At 41.2% G+C, this 17,904-nt stretch overlaps 1 non-coding gene and 3 pseudogenes across 1 annotated transcript; all 4 read right to left on the bottom strand.

The window, feature by feature from the left end:
* Positions 1-2,691: 2,691 nt before the first annotated feature.
* LOC149514371 (25S ribosomal RNA) lies at positions 2,692-5,994 on the bottom strand (annotated as a pseudogene).
* Positions 5,995-7,358: 1,364 nt separating this feature from the next.
* Positions 7,359-10,693, bottom strand: LOC149514370 (25S ribosomal RNA; annotated as a pseudogene).
* Positions 10,694-10,903: 210 nt separating this feature from the next.
* LOC149514369 (5.8S ribosomal RNA) lies at positions 10,904-11,059 on the bottom strand. Its single transcript, XR_016328864.1, has one exon. It is a non-coding gene; the product is annotated as a 5.8S ribosomal RNA (ribosomal RNA).
* Positions 11,060-11,354: 295 nt separating this feature from the next.
* LOC149514368 (18S ribosomal RNA) lies at positions 11,355-13,159 on the bottom strand (annotated as a pseudogene).
* Between the last annotated feature and the right edge of the window lie 4,745 nt (positions 13,160-17,904).

Here is a 17,904-nt window from a genome sequence, read left to right as displayed (position 1 = left end):
GCTTGTGTAGAGACCAAGAGCCAACATATCCCAATGGTGGTCGAGGCATGTGCATGTGTCACCATCCATAAGCTGGTCCAAGCCTAGGGGTTCTCTTTGAGTCAAGAAGTAGTTCCAGTTCTAGTGGGAAAAGGTTTGATTACTAGGGAGACTAGGCCTTGAGACCTACTAGAGGCCCAGGTCATAAGGAGCTAGCCTTGATATTGGTGTAGGCAGTGATCAAGACTCTAACAGCTCATGCACGGTGTTCATGCTTAGTAAAATTGAGCCAAGCCTAGGTACAGGTGCTAGTGAACAATTATATGAATTTACAAGCCATAAAATTGGCATTGGCATGGCAAAAATATAAAGATGTGCCTAAACCCACCTACTACTCAGTCATGGTGTGTATTGTGTGTGGCCCAATCCTAGGATACCTGTGTATGATGTGTGGCCCACATGTATTGATAGTGTTCAAGGGAACTACCTGTACAAACGGCCAGCATGTGTCGATGGTGGTTAAAGCCAGTGCTGAGACCTAAAGCTAACATGTTCTGATGGTGGTCAAGGTATGTACTTGTGTCATGGTCTACAAGTTGGTCCAGGCTTAGAGGTTTTTTTCGAGTTGAGGAATAATTATAGTTCTAAAGGGAAAGGCTCTGACTATTAGGGGGACTAGGCCTTGATGTCAACTGGAGGCCCAAGCCATAAAGCACTAGCCTAGAATAGTGGAATGAGTAGTGATCAAGGCTCTAAAAGCTCAAGCACGGTGTTTAGATTTGGCAAAATTAAGCTAGGCCCAGGTGCAAGCACTAGTGAGCTCTAAGATGAATAACAACCCATAAAATTGGCATTGGCATGGAAAAATATATGAAAATGTGCTTGAACCCACCTGCTACCCAGTCATGGTGTGTATGGTGCATAGCTTAGGCCTAGGATACTTGCGCATGGTGCATGGCCTAGCATGTGCCGATGGTGTTTAAGGGAACTGCTCGTATAAAGGGTTAGCATGTGTCGATGGTGGTCAAGGCATGTATCAAGACCAAGGGTCGACATATCTCGATGGTGGTTGAGGCATGTACATGTTTCACTATCTACAAGCTAGTCTAGGCCTAGGGGTTCACTTCCAGTCCAGTTTTAGTGGGACAGTGTCTAATTGCCAAGGGACCAGGCCTTAAGGTCTACTGGAGGCCCAGGTCATGGGGAACTGGCCCAAAATAGTAGTACGAGTAGGGATCAAGACTTAAAAGGCTTAGGCATAGTGTTCAAGTTTGGTAGAATTGAGCTAGCCCTAGCTGCAGTCACTGGTGAGCACTTATATGAATTTACAAGCCATAAAAATGGAATTGGCATGGTAGAAATATAAAGATGTGCCTCAACCCACCTACTGCTTGGTCATGGTGCGCATGATTCATGGCCCAAGCCTAGGATACCTATGCGTGGTATGTAGGCTAGCATGTGTCAATGTGTTTAAAGGAGCTTCCTATACAAAGGGCCAACATGTGCTAATGGTAGTTGAAGCATGTGTCGAGGCCAAAAGCCAACATGTCTCAATGGTGGTCAAGGTATGTTCATGTGTCATGGTCTATAAGTTAGTCTAGGCTTAAAGGTTCTCCTTGAGTCGAAGAGCAATTCTATTTTAGCTAAGCAAGGTTTGACAGCTAGAGGGACTAGGCTTTGAGGCGTACTATAGGCCTAAGTCATGGGGAACTAGCCCAAAATAATGGTATAGGCAATGATCAAGACTCCAAAGACTTACACAAGGTGTTCAAGTTTGGCAAATTTGAGCTAGGCCTAGGTACAGGCATTAGTGTGTGATGCATAAGCACATGGTTAGACCTAGGTGTGGGCACAGATGATCAAGGTGCAGGTGCATGATCTAACCTAGGTGTAGACATGCTTAAACACAGTCCTAGGAGGATCGGATTTATAGGTTTTAATAAGGCGTAATACTATAGCATAATCTTTGACAAGTTGGAATTATATTGAGCATTTGAGTTTCATAGGCTAACATAGGCAAACGAAGTCAATTCCCTATCCCAGGCTGCACAGAGTTTGGCTTAAGACCAAAGCCCATAACACATACACCGAGCGCCATTTGGTCCTGATGGTGATTGAGAGGAGGACAAGTGCCTTGGGTAAGAAGGTCATGGTACACATGCTACACCAAGTGCCAGCATCTACCAAAGAGGTGTACAAGCCAACAACTTACCCCAAGTGCCAACATCTGCTAAAAAAGTGTTTGAGGAAACAACTTGAACAAGGGCCCACTTATGTTAATGGTGGTTAAGACAAGTGCCCATACCAAGTGCCAGCATCTAGAGATGGTGTCTGAGGTAACATCTCAAACTAAGGGGCTAGCCTTTATTGACAATGTTCAAGGCAACAATAAGCTAGCATCTACTGATAGTGTTGGATGTGACTGCCCACACAAACAAAAGGCCAGATGCTATCCATGGTGTATGGGTAGAACTAATCCAGGGGCCAACATGTGCCAATGTAGTTTGAGGCAAGTGCTCATACCAAAGGCAAGCCCATCCCTGTAACAAATTCCAAAGGCATTGGGTTATCATTTACTTGGATGCTTAAAGGTGCGATGTCATCCCCTAGCTAAATCGATTGCAATGGAAAACACCATTTATCCCCAACCCCTAAGGGATGCAATGTAAAAAAATAAAGTGAGAGGAATTCAATGAGTGTGGGGAGGGAAGGATGAATAAAAGTGGCAATAGGCTAAATCTCAGTGGATCATGTCAGCAAGCCACTCTACCACTTACAATTCCCTATCATGTATTTAAGTCATCTACAAAGGATTCTACCCATCGGTTGGTGGGAATTGAGCTCAAAGTAGGCCCATGTGGCTTGTCCACCTCGAGGGTTGCACCTATGGCACATGCATCACTTCTAACCTAGATTCTATCTTAGAGGCATTTAGTCATAATCCAATGCATAGTAGCTTCATGCCACTGGATTTTCAACCCAGCGCAATGACTAATTGCATGAATCAATGGCTTCTCTAACACTAGGTTGAATTACTATTGCAATGCTACCATCAATAGGGTAACACTAACTTGTCTCACTGCAGTCTTAACCCAGCTTATATTCCCTATTGGTGGATGAACAATCCAACATTTGGTGAATTCTACTTCCCAATGATAGGAAGAGTGACATCAAAGGATCAAAAAGCAATGTCGCTATGAATGCTTCGCTGCCACAAGCTAGTTATCTCTGTAGTAACTTTTCTAATACCTCCATTTTCAAATTTTGAAGGTCTAAATGATTGATAGACCATGCTTTCATAGTTCATATTTGTACTAGAAATTAGAATCAAATGAGATTTTACCCTTTCTTTCCATACGAGATTTTTGTTCTTGTTGAGCTCATCTTAAGACGTTGACGTTATCTTTAACATATGTACCACCCCAACCAAACACCTAGATTGACTAATCGAGGCTAGCCTTGGGTCTAAAAAAAAGGGTCGTGCCCACCTTTGATTCATGAAATAAGTAAAATAACATTAAAAGTAGTGATATTTCAGTTTCATTCGATAGCTTGCACTTATCCTACCCCACTCAAGTCATTTAACAAAGTTGGACTAGAGTTTAGTTAAACAAGGTTTTCTTTTCTTGCTGATTTTGCCAAGCCTATTCCCTTGGTTGTGGTTTTGCTAGATAGTAGATAGGGATAATGGGAATCTCATCACATCACTAATAAAATGATAAGGTATTTGGCTCTTTTAAGAGTCATAGTTATTTCTACCATTTACCTATGCTTGGTTGAATTTCTTCACTTTGACATTTAAAGAACTAGGCAAAAATCACATTGTGTGAGCATCCATAGGAACTATCACAATACTTTGTTTTAATTAAACAATTAGATTCCCCTTGTTTGTACCAATTTTTAATCAACTGTTCATCATTCAAGAAAAGCCCTTGAGGGAGTTGTTCTTAGTCCATCCCCCAGCAAGCACGTAGTGACCCATTCTTGCTATAAGAGTAGCTTAAGCAATGCACCAGTAGCTGATAGGCTCAAGATGTAGAACCCCATGCCTAACCCTTAAAGCCAATCTTTTTCCCAAGGTTATGGTTCCATTTTGTAGAGTTCCCTTGCCTACATTGTTCCATCAACCGAGGCTATTCACCTTGGAGACCTGATGTGGTTATGAGTACTATTAGGCATGGATGGCACTTAGTCCTCTAGATTTTCAAGGGTCGTTGGGGGTGCACTGGACACTATGTGATGTGTGGTGCTATTCTAGCAACTAGACCCCACCTCCGAGTAAGTCATTTTTATGGTTGATAGGCCATTAAATAGAAAAGATAACTCTTCTCGAAGCACCCTTGATGTCTCTAAACTCCTTAATGTTGCCATCAACCATCACATCCTGGTTTAAAAATTTTAATCGAATTCCCTTTTAAAGCTCGCTCTGGACATGTTATTAAACGGGCTTCTTTCGTCTCATAAGATCGACTAACCCATGTGTAAGTGTCATTCAAATGAAACATTTCCCATATTTGGCCTTTAAAGTTCTCATTTGAATATTTGTTACTACCACCAATATCTATACTGATGGTCATTTTGCCTATGCTCATGCCCCTAGTTTTATGATGACTGTCACACCCTCTTACTGATCAGGGCTTGGCCTTGCTTTGATGGTCGAGTATAGGTTACATGCTTAAGTGCCATCAATTTTTGGGGCAAGTTGATGTGGCAAGTGAGTTATTACACACTCTTTAGTGGATTTCAACTTCTGTGACCATCATCCTATTGACTTAATTGACAAACACCCTTTGAGGGTTCTAGGTTAGCATGTAGTTAGGCACCATAACTTGGCTTTTAGTTCATCTCACAATGCCAGTTCTATTTACCAAAAATGGCCCACTTGGAGCTTTCAATTCCATGGCATAGCTTAACGAAGTAGCCATGCCATCTTACCTATTTAAAGCTTGAGAATAGGTTAAAGGCATTATGCCCTTGGTGCTTCTAATCATTGGCTTTACTTGATAGAACTTGCTAAGGACTCTTGCTATCCTAAAGGAAACTTTAGATGGAACTAGGTACTAGATGGTCCAATTGGTCTTTCACCCTTATACCCAGTTAGATGAACAATTTGTATGTCAATATCACTGTAGGCCTTCACCAAAGTTTCCTTTAGCTTTGCCTCACTCAAGCATAGTTCACCATCTTTTGGGTCCCAATAGGCATGCTCACACTCAAACCCTTCTCAAAAGATCAAGGTCGATCAATGGTGCACCCATAAGGGGTCTTACCAATCAGCTTCCTTATGCCTTACAGGTTTTCTAGCTTGTTGACTTGCACGTGCTTTAAGATGAGTTAGATGGGGAGCTTATAGGTTGTGTCTCAAGATGAGTTAGATGAGAAGCCTACAGGTTGATGTTGAAAGCATGTCGATGCCAAGATAGGTTTAAACAGGACACGCTACATTCCATGATCACAGTAATGACATCTCCATGAGTATACTGAAAGCCTGTGATTGGGTCTCTATTGCAACCCACATCGATCGACACCTTATGCTAATCAGCAGATTGGCTTTCATTATTCCACATCTGACCAGGGCTCATCATCGACCCCTATCCATTTCCTTTCTAACAATTTCAAGCACTCTTTGACTCTTTTTTTAAAGTCCTTTTCATCTTTCCCTTGTGGTACTTATTTGCTATTAGTCTCTTGCCCATTTTTAGCTTTTGATGAAATTTCTTACCCGATTGGGGTTGCATTCCCAAACAACTCGACCCATAGATAGTGACTTGTTGTGTGACAAGGTCCAGGCATAACGCGACTCACACCCTCTCCAATGCCTCTTTCTAAGGGAGTTGGGCCTAGTCCACCACTAAGGACACTTCTTTAGAATGTAATTCAGATACTGGGGGCACCAATTCTCAAGCTAGGTATTTTTGGTTTGCTCATAATTACTAGAGGATCTTGGTAAGTTTATTTTCCTCTGCCTCTTGATATGCTTAAACTCAGTGGGTAATCCCACCTGACCTGGGGTTATGATGCAAGCATTAATTGAGTCATGTAAGGGGTTAGTCCTTTCTTCACCCATCCCTACTCATTACTCCACCAACCCACTTAAGGGTGCTTGCACATGTCTTTGATTGATAGAACCCAACTGGCTACCAGGCTCTAGGGCACCCACACACTGGTTTGCACTTGTCTACCCATCTTGGGAATAGGGCATACACTACTCGCACAATCTATTAGCATCATGTTTTTTACCTTATACTGCTCATGCAAAGCTTCAAGACCATTATCCTAACCACAAGGCCTCAACTACTGCTTAGCTTAAGGTTAGTCATGGCAAGACTGAGGTATACAAAGGGCTAACCATGACACTAGTTCTAGCCCAAAAATTCTCTTTGAGTCGACGAGCAGTTCTAGTTCTAGTGGGATAGGGTCTGAAAGCCATGGGGACTAGGCCTTTATGCCTATTGAAGGCCCAGGTCATGGGGAACTAGCCTAAAATAGTGGCATGGGCAATGATCAAGACTCTAAAGGCTCAGGCATAGCGTTCAGGTTTGGAAGAATTAAGCCAGGCCTAGGTGCGGGTGGTAGTGAGCGATATGCAAGCATACAGTTAAACCTAGGTGCGAGCACTGATGATTGAGGTGTGGGAGCATGGTCAGATTCCAAGAGGATTAGTATTTATATGCTTTTAGAAGGCCTAGTACTATAGCACAAATTTTGACAAGCTGGAATAATGCTGAGCATTTGTGTTTTATAGGTTGACTTAGCTAGACAAAGTCAATTCCTTTTCCAAGGCCATATGGAGTTTGGCTTAAGACCTTGCACTTATGACAGATGCATAAAGTATCATTTGGTGTCGATGGTGATTGACGGGTAGACAAGTGCCTCGGGAGGGCAAGTCATGCTACACATGTTGCACCAAGTGCCAGCATCTACCAAAGAGGTGTTTGAGCTAACAACCCACACTAAAAGCCCACTTGCATCAATGCTGGTTGATGTAAGTTCTTGTTCTAAGTGCCAGCATCTGATGATGGTCTCTGAGGCAACATCCCACATGAAAGGGCAAGCATCTACGGATGGTGTCTGAGATAACAATAAGCAGCATCCACCAATGGTGTTGGATGTGATTGCTCGCACCAACCAACCGCCAGATGCTATCAGTGGTGTTTGAGGCAACAATCGACACCAAGGGCCAATGTGTGCCAATAGAGTTCAAGGCAAGTGTTTGCACCAAAGGTGAGCCTACCCCTGTAACAAATACCAGGGGCATTCAATTGTCATCACCTAGCCAAATAGGTTGCAATGGAGAAGACCATTCATCCCTAACCTTAGAGGCATGTAGTGTAAAAAAATAAAGTAAGTGGACTTTAGTGGGTGTGTGGGGGGGATGGATGAATCGAAGCAACAAAGGGCTAAATCTCAGTGGATCATGGCAGTAAGGCTCTCTGGCACTTACAATAACCTATCAAGCATTTAAGTCATTTGTAAAGGATTCTACCCATCATTCGGTTCTAAGGAGGCTAGCAAGGCTTGTCCACTGTGAGGGCTACACCTATGACACATGCCCTTGGGGGCCATGGGGCCCTACTATAGGTCAGCAATCAGGCAACAGGCATGTGCATCACTTCTAGCCCAAATTTTGACTTGGAGGTGTTTAGTCATAATTTAGTGCATAATAGCTTCGTGCCACTGGCTTTTCATCCAAGCATGATGACCAACTGGGTGAATCAATTGTTCCACTCGTACTAGGCTAAATTACTATTGCGACACTACCATCAGTAGGGTAAAAGTAACTTTTCTCATGATGGTCTAAACCTAGCTCATCTTTCCTATTGGTGGGAGGACAACCCAACTCTTGGTGAATTTTGCTTCACAATAATAGGAAAAGCCAACATTGAAGGATCAAAAAGCATTGTCACTATGAACGCTTGGCTACCATGAGCTAGTTATCCTTGTGGTAACTTTTTTGACACCTCTAGCTTCAAATTTCAAAGGTCTACAGGATCAATAGGCCACATTTTCACGGTTTATATTTGTACAAGAAATTAGAATCAAATGAGCTTTTGCCCTTTTGTTCTGAAAGAGATTTTTTTTCTCGTTGAGCTCATCTTAGGATACTTACTTATCTTTTAATAGATGTGGCTCCCTAGCCAAACTCCCTACATGGCAATGTCATCTGCCCAGATTGATCAACCAAAGCCAACCTTGGGTGTAAAAAAAAGGGTCATGCCCCACCTCTAATTCATGGAATAAATAAAATAATGTTAAAAGTAGTGTGATTTCAATTTTTCTTGAATGCTTCCACTTATCCTACACCTCTCAAGTCATTTCACAAAGTAAAACTAGAGTCAAGCTTAATAGGGTCTTTCCTATAGATTTTACCGAGCCCATTCCTTTAGTTATAGTTTTGCTATAGTTGATAGGGATAATGGGAATTTTGTTAATCCATTCATGAACATCACTAATTAGATGATGAGGCATTTGGCTACCTTAAGAGAGTCATAGTTACTCCTACCATTGACCCCCACTTGGTTGAATTTCTTCACTGACATTCAAAGCAGTAGGCAGAAATCACATTGTGTGAGCATCCACAAGGACAATCACAATGCTTTGTTTAATTTAAACAATCAGATTCCCCTTGTCTATAGTAGTTCTAACTTAACTATTCATCACTTGAAAAAGACCCCCGAAGGTGCCATTCTTAATCCATCCCCCATCTAGCATGCAACAACCCATTCTTGCCATGAGAATAGCTTGAGTAGTGCACCAACAATCGACAAGTTTGGGATTAGGACCCTCATGCCTAGCGTTCAAAGCCAATCTTTTTCCTAAGATTACAGATCCATTTTGTTAACTTCCCTTGCCTACATTGTTCCATTGACTAGAGGCTATTCACCTTGGAGACTTGATGTAGTTATGAGTACAACCCAGGGTAGACAACACTCGATCCTCTAGATTTTCATAGGCTGTCAAGGCTACACTAGACATCATGAGACATGTGGTGCTCTTTCTGCTATTGGACCCTGCCTTTAGCTAAGCTATTTCTAGGATGGATAGGCCATTAAATAGAAAAGATAACTCTCTGCATGGCTCGTCTTAACGTCTTCAGACTCCTTATTGTTGCTGTTAGTTGTCACATCTTGATTTAAGACTTTTAACTCGATTTTCTTTTGAAACTCATGCTGGACATGCTATCGAACTTTTATGATTGACTAACCCATGTGCAAATGCCTTTCATGTGGAACCTTTTCCCTCTTTGGCCTTCAAAGTTTTCATTTGAATATTTGCTACTACCATCAAGATCTACACCAACGGCTACTCTGCCCAGGCTTGTGCTTTGAGTTTTGTGATTACCATCACTCCCTTTTACTCATTAGGGCCTAGTCCTTACCCCAACGGTTGGGTATAGGTTACACACTTAAGCACCATCCATTTTTTGGGGCTAGTTGATTTGACAATTGAGTTGTTACACACCCATTAGTTGATTTTGATTTCCATGACCACCATCTTGTTGTCTTAATTGACCAACACCCTTTGTGGGTTCAAGGTTAGTGTACCATTAGGCACTATAACATGGCTTCTAGTTCATCATGCATTGCTAGTTTTAGTTATCAAAAATGGCCAACTTAAAGCTCTCAATTCCATGGTTTGGCTTAACAAAGTAGTCGCACTATCCTACCTATTTTAAGTTTAAGAATAGGTCGAGGTCATTATGGCCTCAATGCCTCCAATCACTAGCTTTACCTGATAGAACTCACTAAAGGCTCCAACTATCCTGAAGGATACTTTAAAAGGAACTAGCCACTAGACAGTTTGATTAGTCCTTCACCCTTATACCTAAGACATATGATTTACACATCAATATTGCTATGAACCTTCACCAGAGTTTCCTCTGGCTTCACCTTGCTTAAGCATAGTTTACCATATTTTGGGTCTTAATAAGCATATGCACACACTCGAACCCTTCTTAGAAGCTCAATGTCAGTTGACGGTGCACCCACAGGGGTTCCCACCAATCAGCTTCCTTGCACCTTATAGGTTTTCTCATTCACTTGTACACATGAAAGACTCCTTGGTCTATGTTTTAAGGTAGGAGCCCGTAGGCTAATGCCGAGAGCATGCAAGGGTTGAGGCATGCCGAAAAGATGCATGTTGCATTCCATGATTGTAGTGATGACATCTCTGTAGGCATATTAAAAGCTCAGGCTTGGGCTACCATTATAATTTGCATTCATCCATGCCCTTTTTGGTCAATGGATTAGTTCTCGTTGTTCTATATTTGATTGAGGTGTATCATTAGCCCTTATCTGCTTCCCTTCTAACAATTTTAAGTATTTTTTAACTTTTTTTTCAAAGTCATTTTCATCTTTCCCTTATGGTACTTGTTTGCTATTAGTTTTCACCATATTCAGCCTTGGATAAAATTTATCACCCAGTTGGGGCTGCATTCCCAAACAACCTGACTCATAGATAGCGTCATTATTATGATGAGGTCCAAGCACAATGGGGCTCCCACCTTCTTCAATGCCCTTTTCTAGGGGACTTGGGCCTAGTTTGCCACTAAGGACACTTTTCTATACTACAATTCGAATGTCATAGGCACCAAATTCTCAAGCTGGGCTTTTCTGAATTCACTCGCTATTACTAGGAGAATCTAGGTAAGTTTTGTTCCTCCACTTATTGATATGCATAAACTCAGTAGGTAATCCCACCTCACATTGGGTCTTGATGCAAGCATCAATAACGGGGTCCAAATGGACAATAAGCATGCATCATCGGAGACAAGCCATGCTATGATCTTTTTTATTGATGATCATAATGCTATCATTACCTGGGACTCATTTTTGGGCCAACCTCGATTGACAAGATCTTAGGAAGCCATTTTTTGTCCTCTTACCTAGAGCTTGATAGGGTGGTTGAAGGGGGCAATGATGTATGACACCCTAGTAGGCGTGCCCTTGGCCTAATAGCTTAGGGCCCAACTTGCACTCAAAGACTCGATGGTTCATAGGATTCTACAATTCACACTAAGTATCACATTTTACTAAGTTCTTCATCAATATGAAAGATAAGATATCCATTGCTAAAACTCATTTGATTTTTCACAACAAAAGGAGTCACAGTGTCATCTGTGAATGCACTGCAAATAGGATGGTTATGGTACATGCAATCTTTTTCATTCTAGTTCCTTGGTTTGATTCATGTTAGGGGTTCATTATTCAGTCATAGGTGATGATACCAAATGTTTTACCCACTTGAGAGGTGGAAAAAATTGATCATTGCACATGATTCTTTCATTGAGTGGGCATCATGCACAACGTCATCTACTGGGCAACCTTCAATGTTTTGTTAATGCATTCATGGGTCATTTGTTGAGTGGGTTTTGATAATGATCCTTCCACAACTTCACCTATGGAAACCTTTTTATGACTTTTCCTTCCTCTAAATGATAAGCTGTAATGGATTTCTCACGACATCATGGGCAGTAAACTATCCACATCACCATGATTTGAACATTTTATTAGACCATTCAATTGGTAGGACTAATGGGCGACGTGTACAAAAGGTGGGGACTTTGTCAATACGAGCTAATGACTCATGCTTACTAGGAATTTCTCATTAAAGACCAACTTGCAATGATCTATCTTTATCATGATGAAATTTCAAAGATTACTTAAGCCTATTGACCAAGGCTATAGACTCATTGAAGACATCAATGTAGCATGTATGCAGCCCAAAACATCTAAAGGCATAACAAACCTGTTATTGCCTCAAACTTCCTTGGCCTAAGTAGCCATAGTCCTTTCAAGATGCTAGCCATGAAGGATGACCTCCGTGTAGCTAGTTAGCAAGCTAAGGTCTAGTTCGTTAATGGAATTAACTAGACAAATTGCTCTACCAACTAAGAACAGCCATGCACCACCACCTATAGGATCAAGAAAGAGCTCTTAATTTATCAATCCTTACTATGTCTAAACCTAGTAAGTTTCCCCACATTGAGTCAAATTAAGCTCTAAGCTCCATTCTTGGTGGTGCCCTTCCATCAATTCCTTTAAATTTCAGCCTTGTGACCATACTCCCTTTGGAACCCAAAGACTTTAATTTCTCATAAGAAGCTGGTGGATTCTTAAAAGTAACATCTGCCAATCCTTGGTTGGCATCATTTATGGTTGAGACTAGGATGATATCTGATTGTCTTCAAGCCTTAAACTTTCATTCTTGATTAATGAAAATATCCTTGGCAAATGCTTTCATAGTTGTCCATATTTCATAAATCCAAAAATTTCACCTTTGACTATGAAAGATCAATGCCTTCCACTATCCCTATTAATCATTACTCTGATCCCAAAGGATAACATAGTAGGACCAAAATTCTATGATGTTATCCCATGCTAGTGTATACAAGCGTAGGCCTACTTTGAGCACTCTAATTTCTTTAAAGTAACAATGCCAAAAGAATGACCCATCTAATTAGGGCTGAAAGTGCATCACCGATAGTAAGGATGAGTAGACCTATGGTTATAGTGATGCAGAGAGAAAGACCTAGCCCTAGTTCTAACTATAAGCTTTTTAATTGCAACAACTTAAATAGATGCTATTGGAGCTAGAATTACTGTAGTTGCTGGCACTAGACTTGCCCTTTAATGGATCCTTGTTAAGGGATTTAGATTGTACTCATTCCAATTACCAGACTCATAAAGCCCAGATTGTTATTTATTGTCACTACCTCTCTATGTTAAGATTGGGTAATTTGCATGCCTGCTACCTTCCTTGGACATGGTAGCCATTGCTTAAGCTATTTTTCTAAAATCAAACCCTAATTGTCCATCACTTACCACCATTATAATAGGCCACTATCCTACCATTAAAAGTTGATAAGGTAGAAATTTGAATGATACATCACCGACACAAAGGCCATGTAATTCAATGAGTTATCAGGAATCATTAAAGCAAAGGGCAAAGCCCATGTCAACCTTTTATTTAATAAATGAATCTCTTCTAGAAGTCGAGGCTTGTTGCATGTATTAGCTCTAGAAGTACTACAGTTATCAAAGTAGTATATGCCATCAAACAAATTATAATTGATTTAATTAGCCATTCATAATTTCATAGTCTAAATTGGTTCATACTTACACATGCATGGCTTAATCTTTAAGATAAGGATATGACAACTGACAGGATCAATGAGGTAGTATTCCTTTAGGATGTTGGCACTGCTTGGGCTTCAATGCATCAATTGAGTCATAGAGCGAGTTAACATGGAGCACAAGCATCATGCATGTCGATCATGTAAAATGCATAGCATCGAACAAACAAGGGCCAAGAGCCCACACTTACAAAATGTTCCACTTTCAAGAGCACGATCAAGCACCAGTGCACCGATGTGGCCATAGAGGTTTAGGTGGCACACTTGGGACATGGGGAATGATTAAAGTCTAACTATAGCCCTTAAGGACACAAGTGAATGAATGATGGCAAGACATCTAGTTTTCATCAATTTAGGTATGCATCACAAGATCCTAATTATGCCCTTAGGGTATGATGACCACATAGGGTGAGATTGAAGAGGATGATGAGTCAATAGTTCGATGCATCAAGCATAGAGCCTGCCAACATGCATAATCATAGCACCACTCATATGCCTATTGCACACAACTAGTAGCATCCATGCACATCGATCCATAACCCATGTAATTGGTTACTCGATGAGTGAGCAGAGGAAATGAGGTATGAGGACATGCCATAACCACATGGAACAAGAAAAACATAAATAAGGGCCATGAAACTACCTCTACCATTCAATAGGCAACAATGGCATGACACCACCAATGCTTGTTCTGGTCAAGACTGCATACATAAACTTTACTATCACCACCCTAATGGGATGTTGCCTTATTCAAAGACTTATTCTTAGGGTCTTGGGTAGCATCAGCTACATGCACAGGCTTGTCCAGACTAAGGCATTTTTCTGGTTAGCAAGAAAGGGCCATGTGACTGCCAAATACCTAAAAGACTTGGCCAAACCAAGCCTATGATAGCAGTTTCTACTTGTATCACCCTAAAGAGTTGTTACTTAATTCAGAGACTTAATCTAGGGTTTGAGGTAGCATCAACCATAGGTGTCATAGGCCAAGAGCTTAAGCCTAGCTACCGTGTGGCTATAGGTGAAAAACTACCATCATATGCCTAAGTTAGCCTTTTCCTTGACTTTGTGCCAAACACTTTTGTCGTGCACTTTATTGTCTCCCTAGAAGCTTAAGAGAAAGCTAGGAAAGTGAGTTAAAGCAATTGTAACTTCTATGTACTTTATACTATATACAATTGCTCAATGCCCAAGTCTATGACTTAGTTATTCTTACTTGTGTAGCTTCTAACTTCTTACCAATTAAGAGGGCTCTTATTTATACTTGAGCTTCTCCATTACACATGGCCCTTATTGATCTAAGTGCATGTTGTTCATAGGCCTTTTAGAACCTTTCATGGTCCCCATACACTTCTTAGGTCAGCTAAGGCCTTTGCGTAATCCAACTTATTTTAGGCTCCCCTATGAGCCTCAAGTTTGAAAGAGTTTGGGCAATCTTATTGAGTGCCCACACCTAGCGGGTTCTAAAACCTTTCTCATCTAGCTATTGATTCACATGTAACTAGGGCCTTTTAAAGCCTTCCTCGTTTAGTTACTATAATACCTGGTATTATTCTCGCAATAGGCTCTTTTGGAACCTTTAATGCTTGCATACCTAACTAGCCTCTAGGCTTCTCCAGACTCTTTTGTGTCTACTTACCTCGCCTATCTCTAGGCTAATCTGGAGCCTTCTATGCCTATCTACCCATGCCACTCTTCTAGGGTGTTTAGATTTTTCCAACAAGTAGTCCTTATTTTATAGTACTAGGCTGCTCACCTTACCAGCTCTCACATCTTAGTGAAGGACTTGGTCCTCACACTTGGGCCTTGTATGTGCCTTTGGGATTTTAGCTTTAATCCTTCTCTGTCCTTCACCTTGACCAACTGGAACAAGCTACGTCTCTTAACCCATTTGGTTTGAGACTTGTGCACAAACCATGACATTCACCCTACTCATTCTAGCAACACCCTCATTGCTAGGGGATGTCATTCCTTCATCGCATGTATATGCTGGATCGATGTCCCACTCTTATCCTAATGGTCCTTGGCACATGATGGTTTTTGATACACCTTTAGAGTCATCATTTGTTTCATTCATGATCTTATATGGTTTTTATGAAACCAATGCTTGTCAAACCAAGTAACGCCTTAGTTGGTGACATGCCATTACCTTCTCCCCACACTCAATAGGCCCTTCAGGGTATGTAGTACTCACAAGTGTAAGGCATGTAGTGCTTATGTCTAGGCCATTACCTTATCTTTAACAACCATCTATCTCTAAGGCTGGTGATTTTTCATAGCCACATTTACTTTGCTCTTATTGGAAGCCTAAAATATCCCCTCCTCTCAACTTGACTACCATTATGACTTTTGCCATTGGATTCTTCCTAAGTCCTCACAATGGCGTAGACTTTTATTGTTATAGGTGTTCCATGGCTTTACGTGGTCCTAAGCATAAGAAACAGTTAAAGGGCATGGTCACCATACCTTTTTCCAAGATTAAACCCTTGGTCATTGCCTTCTAATGCTACAGTTCTTCATTGCCCTCCTTTTCCCCTAAAAAATTGCTACTTTTGTTTCTCCCATTCAAGCCCTTACCCTTAGGCTATAGAGACTTAATGCACTTAGCCTCAACCACTGACTTAATAATGGCAATACTCTTACTTCAAGTCCCATACCTAACCACTTTACTTTGCTCTTACTTATAGGTTTTACCATTTTTTTGAATCCTCTCGTATGTAGTCTATAACTCATACATGATCCTTGGTGCCCTCAAACTAGCTTTCATGGATGACAATCTCTCTTTTTTACTAGCCCCTTTCCTCTTACGCATGGATGGGTGACCCTCATACATATTACTCGTGCACTTAACCATAAATGTAAAGCTTGAGCTAAAGATCTCCTATAGATCTTTTGGAGAACTCATGCATCCTCGTGTCCTACTTTTGGCCCAAACAACTAGCAATGACCGCACAATGTAACCCTACTACAAGTCAATAACACAAGCGACACACTAGCACCCAAGCTACCCATACAACCCAAATTGACATCAACCCTGGTCAAAACGAAGGTCTGATCCTTTCGTGGTCAAATCTACTCTGGTACCAACTCTGATTAAAACTAGATCTGATACCAACTATCATAAGCTAGGGGCTTAAGCCTAGCACCCATGTAGCCTTGGTTGGAAACTACTATCCACGTGCCTATGTTAGCTTTTTTTTCTAACTATGTGCCAAACATTTCTGTCATGCATTCCATTAGCTCCCTAAGAGCTTGGAAAAAAGCTAGGAAGGAAAATTAAAGCAATTGTATTTCAATTTACTTGATGCTATGTACAATTTCTCAATGTCCTTATAACGACTCCAATGTCTATGACTTGGTTCCTCATACTTTTCTCTTGTTGCTTCTAACTTACTAATAAATGAAAAGGAAGGGCCCTATTTATACTTAAGCCTCCCTAATACGTATGGCCCTCATAGGCCATCTAGACCTTTCCATGGTCCCTAGACACTTTCTAGGTTGGCTAAGGCTTTTGCAAAATCCAACTTATTTTAGGTGCCCCATTGAGCCTTGGGTCTAAAAGAGTGTAGGCACACCCATTGAATGCTTGTGCCTAACAGTTTCCAGCACCTTCCTCAACTGGTCACTACTTTGCCCACAACTAGGGCCTTAAGAGCTTTTTTCATTTAGGTGCCATAATACCTACTACTATTCCTTTGCTTGGCCCTTCTGGAACCTTCGGTGCCTATGCACCTACCTCCCTCTAGGCTTTTCCAAGCTCTTATACAATTGCACACCTAGCTTATCTTCAAGCTAATCTAAAGCCTTCTTTGCCGGCCTACTTGTGCCACTATTCTGGAGCATTCTTGATCCTTTTAATGAGCAATCACTATCTTAGCACTAGGCTGCTCACCTCATTGAACTCTCGTAACTTAGCCTAGCTTGGTCCATACACTTGAGCCTCGTATATGCCTTTAAGACCTTGGTTTTAATCTTTTCTGGTCCTTGACTTACACCAACTCAAACAAGCTATGTCCTATGACCTACTTGGCTTAAGACTTGTGCATGGATCATGACACAAGCATAGGTTCGAGCTTGACATAGTCGAGCTCTTTTTTTGCATGCACACTAATCGATCAAGGCCATGGGCACTTGTAGGTCACTAAGTATCTAGTCATAAGAAAACATGGCTAGAAGGCATGCACAGCTTGGATTTTGCTTTAGGGATGTTATCATGGATACATGCAATAATAGGCCCATCATGCACACCTACTTTGAAAGGTGGCTCAAACAACTACCACTTAAAAAGCATGAGAGATTTTATAGATATGGTAGCAGTAGACATTAAAGTGTCTAAAATAGGGACATTTTTTTCAAATAGGCATATCCAACACCAATGGTTTATAGGTGCTGATGGCGGTTGAGGCATGTGATTGCACAAAGTCTAGTTTTATGGTAAGGTCCTCGTGTGCCTTGATTCTACCATGATTGACCTTAAGCTGAGTAATGGATGATGCTTTATGGTTAGGACAGTGGTATTGAAGCTATGTGTAGGCAGTGTAAGCCCTATAACATTTTGCTACTAGTATGTACAGGCAATGTGAACCATAGGCCCCAAGATGTAGAGGCAAGTGTGAGCCAATAGGTGAGCACCTTGGAACCTATAGCTAGTTAGGTGCTACAGGTTAAATTCTTATACGAACACCCTTTAGTGGGTTGGTGGAGCAACAAGTTGAATGCTAGAATTATGGTGACCAAGAGGAAAGTCATTAGTCCCTGAGTTGGGTGAGGAAAGGCTTTAAGATGGTTAGGGA

This window comes from Durio zibethinus, chromosome 16, assembly GCF_047325235.1.
Source record: "Durio zibethinus cultivar Kanyao isolate XHJ-2024 chromosome 16, ASM4732523v1, whole genome shotgun sequence".
NCBI classification, from domain to species: Eukaryota; Viridiplantae; Streptophyta; class Magnoliopsida; order Malvales; family Malvaceae; genus Durio; species Durio zibethinus.
Note: the sequence above shows the minus strand (reverse complement) of the source record. Positions and strands in the feature narration are given on the sequence as shown.